This window comes from Protopterus annectens, chromosome 2.part1, assembly GCF_019279795.1.
Source record: "Protopterus annectens isolate FY-2018-M chromosome 2.part1, PAN1.0, whole genome shotgun sequence".
Lineage (NCBI taxonomy): Eukaryota > Metazoa > Chordata > Ceratodontiformes > Protopteridae > Protopterus > Protopterus annectens.
This window is the reverse complement of record NC_056729.1, coordinates 1,207,534,855-1,207,550,304: the sequence shown is the minus strand read 5'-3', so window position 1 is coordinate 1,207,550,304 and position 15,450 is coordinate 1,207,534,855.

The following is a 15,450-nucleotide window of genomic DNA, read 5'->3' as shown; positions in this document are numbered from 1 at the left end:
CTCTGTCTCTCCCTCTCTCTCCAGTAAACAGATTGAGCTGCTTTATGTAGATTGCAGCCTGGCTTTAGTAGGTGATGCACTTGATCAGGTGATGGCCTCTGCACCAGTGTCCTACATTTGCTAACTGCGTGCAGCTTGCTGTGTAGTACTTCCAGTTACCACTGTCATGGCAACCACCTACTATAAATCCCTACATCATGTGGGCATGGTCCCTTTACCTTTCCTGTGTGATGGACATCCTTCCTGTGTGTTGGGCATCAGTGTTACAGGCAGCATGTAGCAATATCTCTTACAGAAGAACCAGCACACTCAGGCCAGCTACATATTTGTAGGAGGTTCCAGAACTACAGACAGAGTGTGAGTAGAGTTGTGTTATGCTTTGTATAGTACTGGTGTTATAGGGTTTGTGTGTACATACTAGTTTACCTTGGAATGCTGTCTGTCTGCATAGCTCTCAACTGTGGGCCTATCTTTTTGGTGGCCAGAGGTGTGCCTATCATGTTTTGTCTGTCCACCACACAGGTCCTGTGTCAGATATTTCACTGGCAGTGTGTGTGTTGAGTGCTATCAGTACATGGCTACATCCATTTATGTTTCTAACCTCAATTCCCTGACTAAGGGTATGTTGCAGACTATCCTGTAATACCAGTGACTTGCTTAGTGTATGACAACAGTTTTCCACATATGGGCCTGTGTTCCAGCCTCTGTCCTCCACTTACATACCAAGCTTTACACATATGATATGCTGTCAGGGGTTGTTCTGTAGTGGGCTGTGAGTATATCACACTGCCATTGCTGCCATCAGTCCACTGCTGTTGTTTCCCCCACACATATGGTGGGGCTGGGGCCATATATGTGTGGGCTTCACCTACACAATACATGTGTGCCCTTATACACTCCAGAGGCCAGTGTATGTAACAGGGGTATATGACCCTGTATTATTGAGTCTAGGGGGTGCACCATAAATGACCTAGGCTGTTACAAAATGTGGGGGTATCAGGGGTGAGCTGCCTTAAGGTATCTGGATGTACAGTACCGTATACTTCACCTATATTTACATGACTTACATAAATTGGGTTAATGCAGGCCTACTGCCTCCTGCCATACAGACTGTTCTGTTTGTCAGTGTGCTTGTGATGGTGACAGTTATGTCTTGTTATGTAACAGTTACATCCCATTTGGTCAACTGAAGTCTTTATCACCTAGTGATTTTGTACAGAGTGTAGACAGTGGCTGCTGAACTATACACCTGCATTACTTACTGTTGATTGTTTGGTATCCTGTGGCCCAGTCTGTCTTTGCTATTGTACAATTTGAAGGGCTTGGCCTGGATAGCAACAGTTGTGAACTTTTCCAGACTACTGTATTAGTATAACAGTTTCACAGTTGCTTTACTCTGTTTATATGGATGTCAGTGTCTGAACAGTTATATGACATGGCATATAGAACTGTAATAGTACACAAATAAAACCTGTGTGTGGTGTTTTTTCCTATGACCTCTCTGTGGGAATATTGTGTGCACCTTCTACATATGTATCTTACTGTACATATCTCTGCGGGTGTATCCATAGTCACATGTCTATCTATATATATGTATATATATATATATATATATATATATATATATATATATATATATATATATATATCTGTATCTGCAAATATATGTCTGTGTATATGTACCCTGGGGATGGTGATAACTTCTACATTTTGCATTTCCTATGGGAGGCAGACTGTACTGCATGATATGTTACCAATACCAGCCTGACATCATACAGGTGGGATGTAGTACTGTTAACATCTTGTGCCCATGTCGTGTCAGGTCCTGGTTATGGGATCTGCAACACTTGGTAGTCTATTGCAGGGTGGACGTGCTTGGCTGTGGGGGGGATGCCTATTCATACAAGACGTATATTATTTGGGGCCTCTCAACCCCATTAACGGTGCATGTGGACATATTTGTTTTTGTTAATCTACCATTGCTATCTACAGATGTATGGCCATATATACCTATATAGATATATATATCTGCTTACATATATATAACTATGTCCGTATATACCTACATAGATATATATCTGCGTACATATATGTAACTTGCTGTGTATATGTAGACATAAGGTGTTGACATATATATGTGTCAATGTAGGCATTTGCATGTATATATGTTCATATATATTTATATATAATATATATTTCTAAATATATATATATATTTACACACACACATACACACACACACACACACACACACACACACACACACACACACACACACACACATCTAAATGTTGTTATACATTCTTTGTACTGTTGCATAACTGGGCTGAATGATATGTTTATGAAAATATCAGATTTATGTATATCTGCTGTGGCTTAGTGGTAAAGCACTTTGTTTATGGTGTGCAGGGTCCTGGGTTTGAGCCTTGCAGAGGCTGTTTATTTTGTTGCTGGCAGAACACGGGTCATTGGATATAGAGTGATTAAGGCACTTTAAAGCAGTTGTAAGCGTGTTTGCATGGAGGTAAGCACTGCTAACTTCCGGTTACACTTTTTTATACTCAGCTTCTAAATTGCTTAATCTGTGTAGGCAATGTTTACCCCTGTGCAAACAGGCTTAGACACATTTACTGCTGCTTAAAAGTGCTTACTCCCACTTACCCCCATGCTAATTTCTTTAAAAGAAAAGAAAAAAGGGTTGATAGGAAAACGGTGAAAAAGGGGAACAAAGTGGGAAAGACAGTAGGGGAAATAGCTAGGGATGTACAGGAAGGGTGAAGGGAAGGTCCATAGCTGCCCATTTCTTCTACAGCAATAGCTGTATATATACACACTGATTTTTGAGGTAGATTTGGACTGTCATACCCCTGGGAGAGGGGTGAGGACAACAATAATAAGTTGCGATGCCAATTAGACCGAATTACGTGTCCAGTGGATATGTGCGAAATGGATAGCTATGTATGGGGCAAGACTTTTTTGTGGGAACAGATTGCCCTTTTTTTTTCAGGTGAGAGTGGGATGTTGGGGAGCGGTAGTAGGTGTATTTGGGGAGGTAGGTTGGGTAGATTAATAGACAAGACACAAGACGCATACAGGGATGGTATGTGACACATGTGGGAGGTAAACACCTTGATGGGGAGGGGTGTTGGGATATCAGAAGCCCACAAGCCCTAGTGGTAACAGTGGGACTGATGTCCCCACCCATGGGCAGTCACCACTACACCTTCACAGCCTCGAAGGTGGCTGTGCTGGGGGCTGAGCCGCAGAGCCAGGCTGACTCTCTAATCGTGACACACATCCCTCGAGCTGGCGTAGATGATCATTGAACTGCTCGTTGATTGCTCTACGCACCACGACCTCGACCTGGTGGCGGGTGACAGGTGGCTGTCCGCGCCAACTCCCAGGGGGGGCGAGACCCATCCCCTGAGGCAGTTTCTCCGGAAGGTGGTGCAGGACCAACGGACAAGGAGGTCCGGGGTTGGGCCCCAGACATGCTGGTGTCCGGTGCCTTGGCCAGCTGAGGTGGGACAGATGGGTCCGCTGGAACTGGCCTTCCCAAGCGTGCTATAGTGTTTAGATTTCATCATCATATATGGGTTAGTAATAGTCAATACATTCCAGGGTTAGGTATAACAGCATGCATAGATATTCTCATTAACCCAGACACCAGATATGGAACAGTTGCATAGCAAACAATACACATGCACATATGTAACCACAGTGGTAATAAGAACAGCATGCCGGTACGTTGATGGCACCATGCCAACAATGTTGGAATAATTCAATATGGCACATGCATGCGAACCATTAAAATATTTATCAAACAATTGGACATTATCAGAGTCAGTACATACCAGTTGGGGTGGGTATGTTGATTATTGTTGGAGATAAGGTGGGGGGAGAGAAAGATGTCAATTAACAAGTAGTATATTCCTGTAGTCCACATTACTTTCCTAATCAGTGCTGTAATCTGTACCTTACAAGTCTTACTACACTGCCCTATAGCCTTATTTTGGACAGTGATATGGCTGTCATCATCATTACACATGAACCGGCTTTACCTGCATATACATCTCTTACCTGGTATACCTGTGGAGGGAATATTTGTTATCACTAATTAACTGTACATATACGCCCGGATTCTGGGTTGATGTTTTGCACTATGCTATCCAACTCTTTCTGCACAGACTCTGGCCACGTGTTGACCACATGCTGGTGTGCCTGGACATATCTAGAATATTGCCCTCTTCCACCTTTAGAGACCTGTCACACACATATACATGCTTTCCTACACAGTTATATTATGTTATATGACCAGTGATACTTTAATATTCAGAGAAACTGCAACACTCGCAATCCCCTACAATACCAGGGTGAACAGTACCAGTACAGGTTATATTGGTCTGTATTTCTCAACACAGTGTTCGTAGCCAATGTATCTGTGGGAGAAATGTTTGTTAGCACTACCTGACTGTTGCCACACAAAGTTCCAGATTACACATTAGTATTATGCACATACATCTCACTCTGTTACTGTACACACTCTCGTCACAGCTTGACAACATGGGAGTGTAGATAGGACATACTTGAAATATTACTTTCCTAACAGTTTTGGGGGTTGCTACAGTGACAGGTGTGTTCTCATGATGGTTGACAATCACTTGTATTCCCTGTTTGCTGGCTACACATCTGGAATCATCCCACAGACTTACCAGGGGGACAAGCAGCAGATATGGGCACATATACTAGACATTCTGGCCTCATGTGTACAGTTGTGGGGTATGAATCTGTATGCAGTCTAATTCCACTCCCAGGATTCAGATCATGGTTCTGTCTACTACAACTTAAACACTGTCCATCACAGTTGTGTCTGCTATATTGATATTGCTGTATATCTCCAATCTGCTTTCTGTCTTATTAATCCCCTTTGCTTATGAATTCTGACCTTGTATAACAACACTTTTATACAGATTTCATAGACAGTTACATGTTCTAGGATAGTGTAGGTGACAGTGGTGTATAATAACTCATTATTCAGAGCAACTGCATATCATTCTTGTATTTCTGGACACAGTGTTGGTATCTGACAGACCTGTGGGAAGAATGTTTATTAGCACTACCTGAATGTTCCCACACACAGTACCAGGTTCCACATTACTATTATGCACATACATCTCACCCTGTTACTGTACACACTCTGACCACAGCTTAACAAGTTGGGGTGTAAATGGGAAATACGTGGCTTCTTAGTCACATAAGGTATTGGGGAGTTGCTAGTGTGCCAGGTTTGTTGTTATAGATGTGTGTCAATCAGTTGTATTTCCTGTTTGCTGCCTATATGTCTGAGATCATCTCACTGATTTCCCAGGGGGACAGGTTGATAGGCAATAGATATGGGCCACTTTAATAGACATTCTGGACATATCTGTACAGTTGTGGGGTATGATTCTGTATGCAGACTACCACTGGCAGGATTCGAACCGTGAGTGTGTGTGCTAAAAAAACAACAGTTCATATCTCAGTTGCATGTGCTATTTGGTTTTTGTTGTTTGCATTTTCCCTGTTACTGTCTATGTGTCTCTCACTTGTAATAAATGGCCTCTGGGGATTACACCTGTCATATATAGGCATTCCTACACATTCAATTTATGGTGCACGGTGTGGGTAACAGCGCTTAATACAACAGTACTATTCATAGGTTCATAGGTTCATAGGTTCGTACTAGGCTATCTGCCCTAGGGCATTTATAAGTCTAGCCAGAGTGTATGTGGCTTACACCACCCCTTAGGATGAGAATACTACGCCCTTTTAGGGTTTAGTTTACTATGCCTCTGTCTAGTAGTGACACAGAGATGACCCCTGGGGTAAACCTACGATCTCCCATCCACTGGGCCGAGATTTCTCTTGAATAGAGTCAGTGAGGGCTCTGCCTAACATGGACTGGGATTCTGTTCCAGAGTGTAGGAGCCTCTGGGTTATGAATCTGTACCCTCAGCACGTCCTATTTATTTCTGTGTTGAGGTTTAAGTCACTTGTTCTCGTGGCTCTGATGGATTTGGATTTTCTGAGGTGGAGCATGTCCATTAATTCAGGATTAGACATGGCCTTGTCGTCAGGCACAGATCACCTCTGAGTAGGTATGCGACTGAATAGAGCTGGAGTTTTCAGTCGGGCAGCATATGACATATGTTTAAGACCCTTTATCCTCTTGGTGAGGAACTTTTGGGGTCTTTCCAACTGCTGCAGGTGTCGGGTGAGATACATCCCAAATGGGGCATTGTACTCAATCATTGGCCTGATAAGAGAAGAGTACAGGGGCACAATGACCTCTCTTGATCTAGATGTGAAACCCTTCATGATAAGGTGGGCAATATAGAAGGTCTTCCTAACCACTTTGGCAATGTGAGTGTCAAATGAGAGGTTACTGTTACATGGTTGGAAATCTACATTCCAATATGATACCAGAATATACACATGCAGTCCAGCAGTTAGACCTGTTTTGTCAGGATATTACAATTTTATTAACATGCAATCAATATGAGACTCTTCCTGCCATATTCGCTAGTGTATGCAGTACTTGCCTTGAACAATATAGGTTTTATACTAGCAATTAATTTACTACTAGTTTTATTTTTATTTCCTATGACAGTAAAAGCATGAGTATTACTGACCTGCCTCACATCGAACCTCGCCAGGTGGCAGATGTGGGCCTCCTGGTTCACGGCCCACTGTGTTGCAGCTGTGGGGGACATAAGAGGAATATTTAGCCATACCTATCCATGATATACCTGATCTGGCAAGTATTACACAAATACTGGGGTGATACACACGTCTGGAACATCCCCCAATGTTCTAGCCTCTTGGAGCCACTCCTCCAAGAGGTCCCCCTTCCGCCGCTTCAGGTCGGCATAGTGGTGCCTGACCTGCTCACCAGTTCGGGGTATGCCAGTGGCACTGGTGAGGTCAAGGGCAAGACGGTCTCAGGCCTCTGCCTTATATTGGAAGCCCTGGTACTGGCCCCGCAGCAGTCTCTGTGCATGATCTTTAACTAGGAGTCCTGCCATGACCTTGGACTCCTGGATGCACCAGCGCTGCACCTTGAAGTGCACTCCTTCTCCCCTTACTGCCATAGTGTCTGCAAAGGGAAGCTACAACCAGTTATGAGATGTATTCCTGCCTCTTGGGTTTAAGTAGGGCCGATTTCCTGCACTCTTCCGTGATTGGCCTGTTTTGAAAAGGCTAAGCTATGGGCAAACCGGCTTACCTAGGGTTGGCATTGTTTAAAGGGTATACCACTGGGCACAATGAGTTAGCTGGTCTACACATTGCTCACCCCTCCTACGCTGGCCTGTGCAATGCTTAGCGTTGCTTACATTAGACCTTCATTTAGTGCCTTTTGGGCATTGTGTTCATTACACCTTATATGTATGTCTGGTATCCCTGACTGATGTGTACGTACACTCTTTGAGGTCCTTGTGTTTTATTGGGGGCTTCAACACTCTATTACAATTACAACTCACTTCTGGGCTTACTGCTGTACTCCAGTTCACATATTTATGTTCTGTAGTGGGTTATGACACATATGACTGTATACTGATGTCTTTCACAGGTTCAGTTTGGTTATACTATGGTGAGGAATTGTTTGCTACTATCTCATTCTTCTGTACTTCTGTGATGGCTTGGTGGATAACTACTGTGACTATGCTGTATAGGGTTCTGGGTGTGGAACCTGCGTGGCTGTTTATTTTGTTGTTGGGCAGAACAAGGGCAGTTGGATACAGAGTGATTAAGGCACTTTTGAGCATTTGTAAGGGTGTTTGCATGGGTCTGTGCAATGGTAAGCACTGCTAACCTGTGGTTACATCTGCTTACAGAGAGTTAGCTTTAAAATTGCTTAGGCAGTGTAGGCATTGTTTACCGCCATGCAAACAGGCTTAAGCCCGCTTACTAGTGCTTAAATATACTGCTTATTTGTGCTTAGACCTGCTTACTAGTGCCTTATTCATTATGATACTGACACCTCACATGTGCATTTACTGCAGTACTCCAGTTCATAAATATATATTATGTAATGGGTTATGCAACAAAAATATTGGTCATAACGTGCTTTGCCATGTAAAATGGAATGTGCTGCAGTGGGACTCAAACTGGAAATGTCTGCTCGTGAGATGAATGCTCTGCACACTACACTATTGCTATGCTGCTTCATTTGAATATATCTTCCTTGTTATCCTCTTCAGCCATTTAAGCTACATTAACCATAGCTAAGCGATGGGCACACCCGCGCACCTACGGTTAGCTTTAATCGGATTTAAAAAAAAAAAAAAGGGTTTCTTCATTTTATTACTACATTCTGTTGCTGTTATACACAAGGGAGACTGTTGATGGGGATATGCAGTAGCCTGTGAGTAGTCTTGCTCATTGCATACTCCTTTCTACTGTTCTACATTGCAGGGGCGTGTTTATTCTGAGAGCTCTGCTCTCAGACACGCCCCCTGCACTCTTACATGCTCCGTGTAAGCCTAGGAGCTCATGCAGCGTGCCTTATTAATATGCATGGTGCGTTGCCGTCCTACTCCCGAATGGTCGCTTCTGTGCAGGACTAAGTTAGTCCTGCATGGAAGTTTAGTAAATCTGCATGGAAGTTTAGTAAATCCGGGGGTATGTTTTCTATCAAAGTTTAGTGTACCAATATAGCAACTTTCCTAAATGACAAAGTTTTTCATAAAGGTCACAAAAAGTTTGTAAAAATCAAAAATAAGTACTACATGTGATTTTACTAATATTGTGAACTACTTTACAAATAATGCAACCATTTTAAGTCTAAGAAATGTGGTTCTAAGAGTTCACCTAAACGGAAACTTTAAATGGTAGGTGCAGTAGTAAACACATGAAAGGTGCACATATTTTGTTATAAAACTGCTCCATCTATGGTAATTGAAGCCATCTCTGTATGGAAATTCATTTCTTACCAACAAATACAGCAGCAGTGTACCAGTAAAAGAAAAGCTGCTTTCAGTAAACAACATAACGTTGATAGTTGTGCAGATGTACAGAAAAAATATGGGTGTATTTATAAGGAAAAAAAGCAAAGTGGAGTTTTTCATTGTTGACCATATACATTAATTAAAGCAGAAGTAATTGTTTTAAGTGTGTTATAGCTTGCAAAGAGTGATGAGTTGGGATCCATACACAAGTGCAGTGCATGTGTACAGCCATAAAATCTGAGGAGGCCAGTCTAAGAAGCACTGCAGAGATAATCGGATGTGTGTAATGCAGGGGCTAAGAAGACAGAGGCACAGTGGTAATAGGCTAAACAGCAGTGACAGAAACTGTGATACAGTACCACAGATCTGACATATCAGACATCACAGCTGTGGCAGACTAGTACAGGTACAATGCAACAATATTTAGCTATAGTTAGAGCTTTGCTACTGCAAGAAGATCAGCAGAGCTAAGCACAGCAGCCACCAAAAATTCCAAATGTGGGTGCGCACAGAACAGTGACATCCCTGTTCACAACATAAATGGGAAGGAAATGAGGGAGATCTGAAAGAAATAAAGGGCGAACAGCAAGCAGAGGTAAGCTTAAAGCGTGACTATAAGGTATGAAAACTGAATGAAAGAAGAGAAAGTCTTTCTGAGAATCAACTTGTTTTGTAAGTTTTGCAAAAGTGGTGGGGATCATACCTCTCAATTGCCCACATTTTAGCAGACTGGACATTTTTTGCCTCACATTTTTGGTCTGCTCCACATGAAATTTGAGGAATATAGTCACTAAATGATGACATGCATTTCACTTTCAGACTTCATATTCTTCAGAAATGCATGTTAATACAAAACCTATTATTCTAGCAACTAAGTTTATAAAGACAATATTTAAAATTTACCCCTGATTTTGAGCCTTTTCCCACCCCTCCATTATTTTGGCATTGTCCAAATTTCTTGTGCTTTGAGACCGAAAAGTGAGTGTGTGTGTGTGTGTGTGTGGGGGGGGGTGTAGGTGCTAAGGCATGTGATGAGCTACCGGGATAAGGATAGATAGCATGGTGAAACAGATGGATATAGAACATAGATACAGGCACACATGGGATAGTATACACACTTAAGGGAGGAGGACAGTGGATGGACACATACATAAAAATGGTGTTCAATGGTGATTAGGGAAGGATGGAGAATGAAAAAAAAGGCGAATGACACATAAGGGATAGAGCACATCAGGATGGGGCTAGAGTGAGCTCCTGGCTTGGTTGAATGCCATGCCACTCCTAGTGAGGGGGACGATCAAGGAATACAGAGAGCATGGGATTTTGTATGCAGATCCTCAAGGGAAATAATAACAACCATATGAATATTATATCCATAAAGAAGCAGGAAGTATTCTGAGACCTAAGCCAGTATGATAATGGAGAAAGGAGATTTTCCCAATAGGAATGACTGTGAGTAGGGGTACAGAAAATTGGCAAGAGGTGGTTGGAATTTACTTGAGAAACTTGGCAAAGGAACCAAGATATTGGGAGCAAATAACTCAATTAGGAAAGGTAATAGAGTGGGACAAGTCCAAGAAGACATTTGAATTACAGGCTAGACACTGCCTTCCCTACCAGTGCTTGTTCTCAGGTTACAGGCAAAGATAAAATGATATGGGAATTTTAAGTTGTATTCTGCTTTTAATTGCATATTTAAACTAGGAAAGAGACAACAGATGTGTCTCTTGTGAGCCACACAGAAATTAGAACAGGTCAATTAATGTTACTTTCCTGTGAAATGAGGGTGGAACTAGGAACTAAACCTTCTGTTTAAGAGGAAATATAAAATATTTCAAGGTTTTGCTGGAAAAGTTCACTCAGACTCTGTCACAGATTGCTGTGAGGGAAAGGTTAGTTTGTTTTTGCTTTCTTGTATTCTGTTTTGGTTCATTGCCTTCTTCTGTTTTGCATATTGTATATTGTGGTTTATTTTCTTTGCACTGTGTTTTACTTGAATTCTGCTTTTAATTGGATATTTAAATTAGGAAAGCGACCAAAGCTGTGTCTCTTGTGACTTGGACAGAAATTAAATGTTTACCCACCATCCCACCCTGGTGGTCTTTCATCTTTTCCCGGTTAGGGGTTGCCACAGCAGATCACCGGTCCGCAGATTGATTGGCACTGAAGTTTTTACATTGTTGATTTGCCAGCCTGAGGCCCGACCTTCATAGAAGGCAAACACACACGCACACACACACACACACACACACACACACACACACACACACACACACACACACACACACACACACACACACACACACACACACCTGCATGTCTTTAAAACTCACTCTGTTTTTAAACTCAACTGTTTTGCCAGTTACCTGCCCCTTATATTAATTTGACCACACGAGTAAGCACAAAATGATAATTTTGGGAAAATCACTCCTCTACAGCTATTTAAATTTAATGGCCATCCCATAGTATTCCACGGAGCTCACTGCCCCACTGGAAACAGTCAGGAATCAATGCACTCTGCTCCTTCTCACACCAGGACACCCCTGTCCAATCTATCTTGCTCTTTCAAAATTAATGGTTCCCCACTTAGACAGCCAAAGTTCAAGTTACCCCCTCTTTCATATCTAACTGCTTACTGCACACTGCAACTCTTAGGATATTAACTCTTTTTTTTCCATCTTACATTTAAAACCTGCAACTTCTACTCCAAGACTACCAATTATTGGAGGGCCCATATTCTGTCTCTCAGTGGTTACCTTGGGATTAGTGTTTCTGCTTTGCTCGTGGTGAGAAAAGGCACATAGCGACACATTTTCTGGAGACTGCTGATCATGAGAAAGCCTAATAACTTCTTCATAGGTGCCAGCCTGGAGGTTTTGTATATATTTTGTTCCATTGGACCTTCCTGATTGGTTTGGTTACTATTAACTGAATCTAGCAGGAAAAGGCTACTGCAAGCCTACAGACCCTTGCATCATATGGTATAAGACTGTTAATCAACAAAGAGCTTGTGGCCTGCTTCTTATGTTGGGATTGGTGCTGTTGTTTTGCTTCTGGTGAGAGAAGAAGCAAAGGAGCATTGTATCCCAGCAGCATGAAGCTGTGGTGAGACCAACACAAGTAGTAGCCAGGCAGTCGCCATTCAGGCAAATCCCCTCTTTTCATCATTCTTGGAAAAGCTAATTCTTTCTTTTCAGTAAATACTGCTTAATTTGCTGCCATCTAATCTAACTTCAGAATACCTTCCTGAATACTTCATCCATAAATCTTCAGGGTCTACTTATCAGTTTCCCCTCAAGATTTTTGGCAGTGCCCTGTATAGATGCAGACACCTTAAAGTGACATTTTTCCCTGTAAAAGAATCCTTGGAATTTCACCAATATCTAGTTGCACATAGACAAAACTAGTTTGCAGTCACAAAAACTGCTCCCAGAGTTTCAAACCAGGTACTACTGACATTACTTTATATTCTCATTCCAATCATCTAATCGACAGAAAAGGACCTGTTGCCATGCAAATTATCTTTCCCACTACCTCTGTTATGAGCTTGGAGGATTTAGGCATCCTAAGGCAATGCAGAAATTGACTAAATAAAAAACTCCACTCCCTACAAACTTTCCTTACCCTAGAGAATGCTAATGTCTGTACAGTGAATGAAACAGGGTTTAAAGCCACAGAGAGCACAACTGCAGTGCAAGGCTATTGTGTCTTCCAAACATTTAGACCAGCTACTACACAAACAGGGACTATAGGTGGAAGTGTCTCAATTTACATAAAAAATAAATATAATTTATAGTTGGTCAAACAGGACAATGCACTTGAGCTTTCCCACATTCAAATCACCACAGGCAAAATCCCTTACCACGTCCTTGCAAGCTATAGGTCCCCCTCTATGACCCAGAAGACCCATAACATGTATTTAACCTTATTGAAAACACTCATCATCACCCCAATACCATATTCATGGGCAACTTTAATTACTCCACTATTAACTGGAATCATATATGACATGAAACATACAGGCACAGAGATTCTTGGATTTTGTAAAAACAAACTCCCTGAACAGATTGTCAATACACTGACCAGGGGTGCAACCATACTGGATCAGGTCCTCACTAATATAGGAGAGTGCTGCACATCTTCTACTGTAATGTCTTCTCTAGTATGATCAGACCACAAAAAGGTCTCCTTTGAAGTAAAAATAAAACTTGGAACCCCACCTAACTATGAAATATTCAGGAGCTACTTTAAGGCAAACTTCCCACTATTAAGTGATAACCTTGTGAATTATCAAGCCTCTATAAACCCCCGAGAACACTGCTGCCTACACAGAACTATTCACAGAAACCCTATACAAGTATGTTAATAGCTGCACAGAGGCAGCTGTACCCACCAGGAAGAAATAAAGAAGACTCAGAAAAGTAAGCCACCCTGGTGGAATCACAGCATCAGTAGGCTCTATAACAGATGGAAAAAATCATGGCAAAATTAGGAGGTATAGCACCCAGCAGGAAAATAGCACTCTCTCATCAAACTAAACAAACGCAGAAGACAAATAAAGTTTACCAAAGTCAAATCGGAGGTAAATCTGGTCCTGTCAGGCAAAGGACAGCCATTATGTCCACAGCCTGAAAGGCAATACACAATTGTGTGCATAGCTCATTGTTAATGGAGACACCTATACAGAGTCAGAAGCTATAAATAAACCTACTGGCCAACAACTGCAGCTCCAACTTTCCCCCTCTTTTCCCTCTCAACCTTCCCTCAGGAAATACCATCAAATATAACTCCCCCACTATCACTTGGGAACAGATCTTTAACCTCTCTCTAAGGCCAAGAACATGGCATCAATGGGCCCAGACAATATCCCAGGATGTCTTCTAAATAGCATGAAACATGTCATATCAGGCCTCTGGAATTGATATTTAACTGTAGCCGCCAAATAAACGTCATGCCTCACGAATGGAGAACAGCAACAGTAATCCCTCTGCACAAAGGTTGGCCAACTACAGACCCATAAGTCTCACTAGTCTCATAAGCAAAGCTATGGAAAGAATTATCATGGAAATGATCAGTAATGACATAGGAAACCTCCAGACAATGGACCCAACACTGGCCGTGTCTACTCAACCTGGTGAACATTTTGAGAAGGTCACCAAAGCAATGGATGAGGGCAGTATGGTTCACATTGCCTACTTTGATTAGGCCAAGGCATTTGACATAATACTCCACTCAGACATTGTTGGCACACTCAAGCGGTTAGGTATAAATCCTTACAGTATGTCACCTGGTGAATAGTTGTCTGTCTCACAGACAGGACCCAGGAAGTTAGAATTTGGAGCCCACCTCTACAAAGAGGCTAGTCATAAGTGGAGTCTGTCAGGGATTGATCTTGGGACTGCTCCTGTTTCGTATTCACTTCTCTGAAATCAAGACCACTGTCAATGGCCTTAGGCTGACTAAATTTGCAGATGACTGCAAATTAGGAGCAGTCATAGAATCCCTCACTGACAGAAATACTCTCCAGGAAGGGTTGACACAGGCAAATAGCTGGTGTTAGAGCCATGGATTAAAACTAAATGCCAAGAAATGTATAATTGTTTCCTTTGGAAATGTATCTACTCCTGGCAACTATCATATTGACAACACATCAGTAAGAGCTGACTCAGTAGTCAGGGACTTGGGGGACACACATTGACGGTAATCTAGCCTTTAACCATCACATGTCTACAGTACTGAGAAGATCATTCTATGTTGTGCAATTTATAAACAAAAGTATGGCATCTAGGTCCAGGGAAGTCATTGTTCCACTGTATTCAGCATACATCAGACCTATCATTGAGTACAATACCCCCATTTGGTATATTCCTGACCAGGCACATTCAACAGTTCGAACATCCAAAGAGGTTACTTTCTGTAAGAACACAGGGAGTAAGTAACATATCCTATGCAGACCACCTCAAGGCCCCATCCCTCTATTCTATCTTCTACAGGCTGTTGAGGGGAAATCTATGCCTGGCATACAAGGTATTGTCAGACCCCACCCTGCTAGACCTCCTGTATACTTGCAAAACAAACAAAAACAGAATTACCCATTCTAAAGACTTAAAACTTTCCTGTGATTTAAATAGGACCTGTCAGAGAGACAGGTATGTATCACAGAGACTACCCTTTCTCTGGAACAGGCTCCCCATCTATGTGAAGCACAGTTCCACCTTAAACCAATTCAAGTGTAGCTTGGACAATTGGATGGGGAACAGAAAATTCATCCCTGACTTAGCACCTGTGTCTCTAATGGACACAGGCAGCCTGTAAATGGTTCATCCTCAAGGCCCCTGCTTACAAATGTTTCATCTCCCAAGCTCCTGTTTACACTTATCAAGACTATGACAACTTGTCAGAGATTTAGGATGGATGACTAGGCTTCAAAAGTTCCTTGTGGTAATTAGCTTACTAAATACCT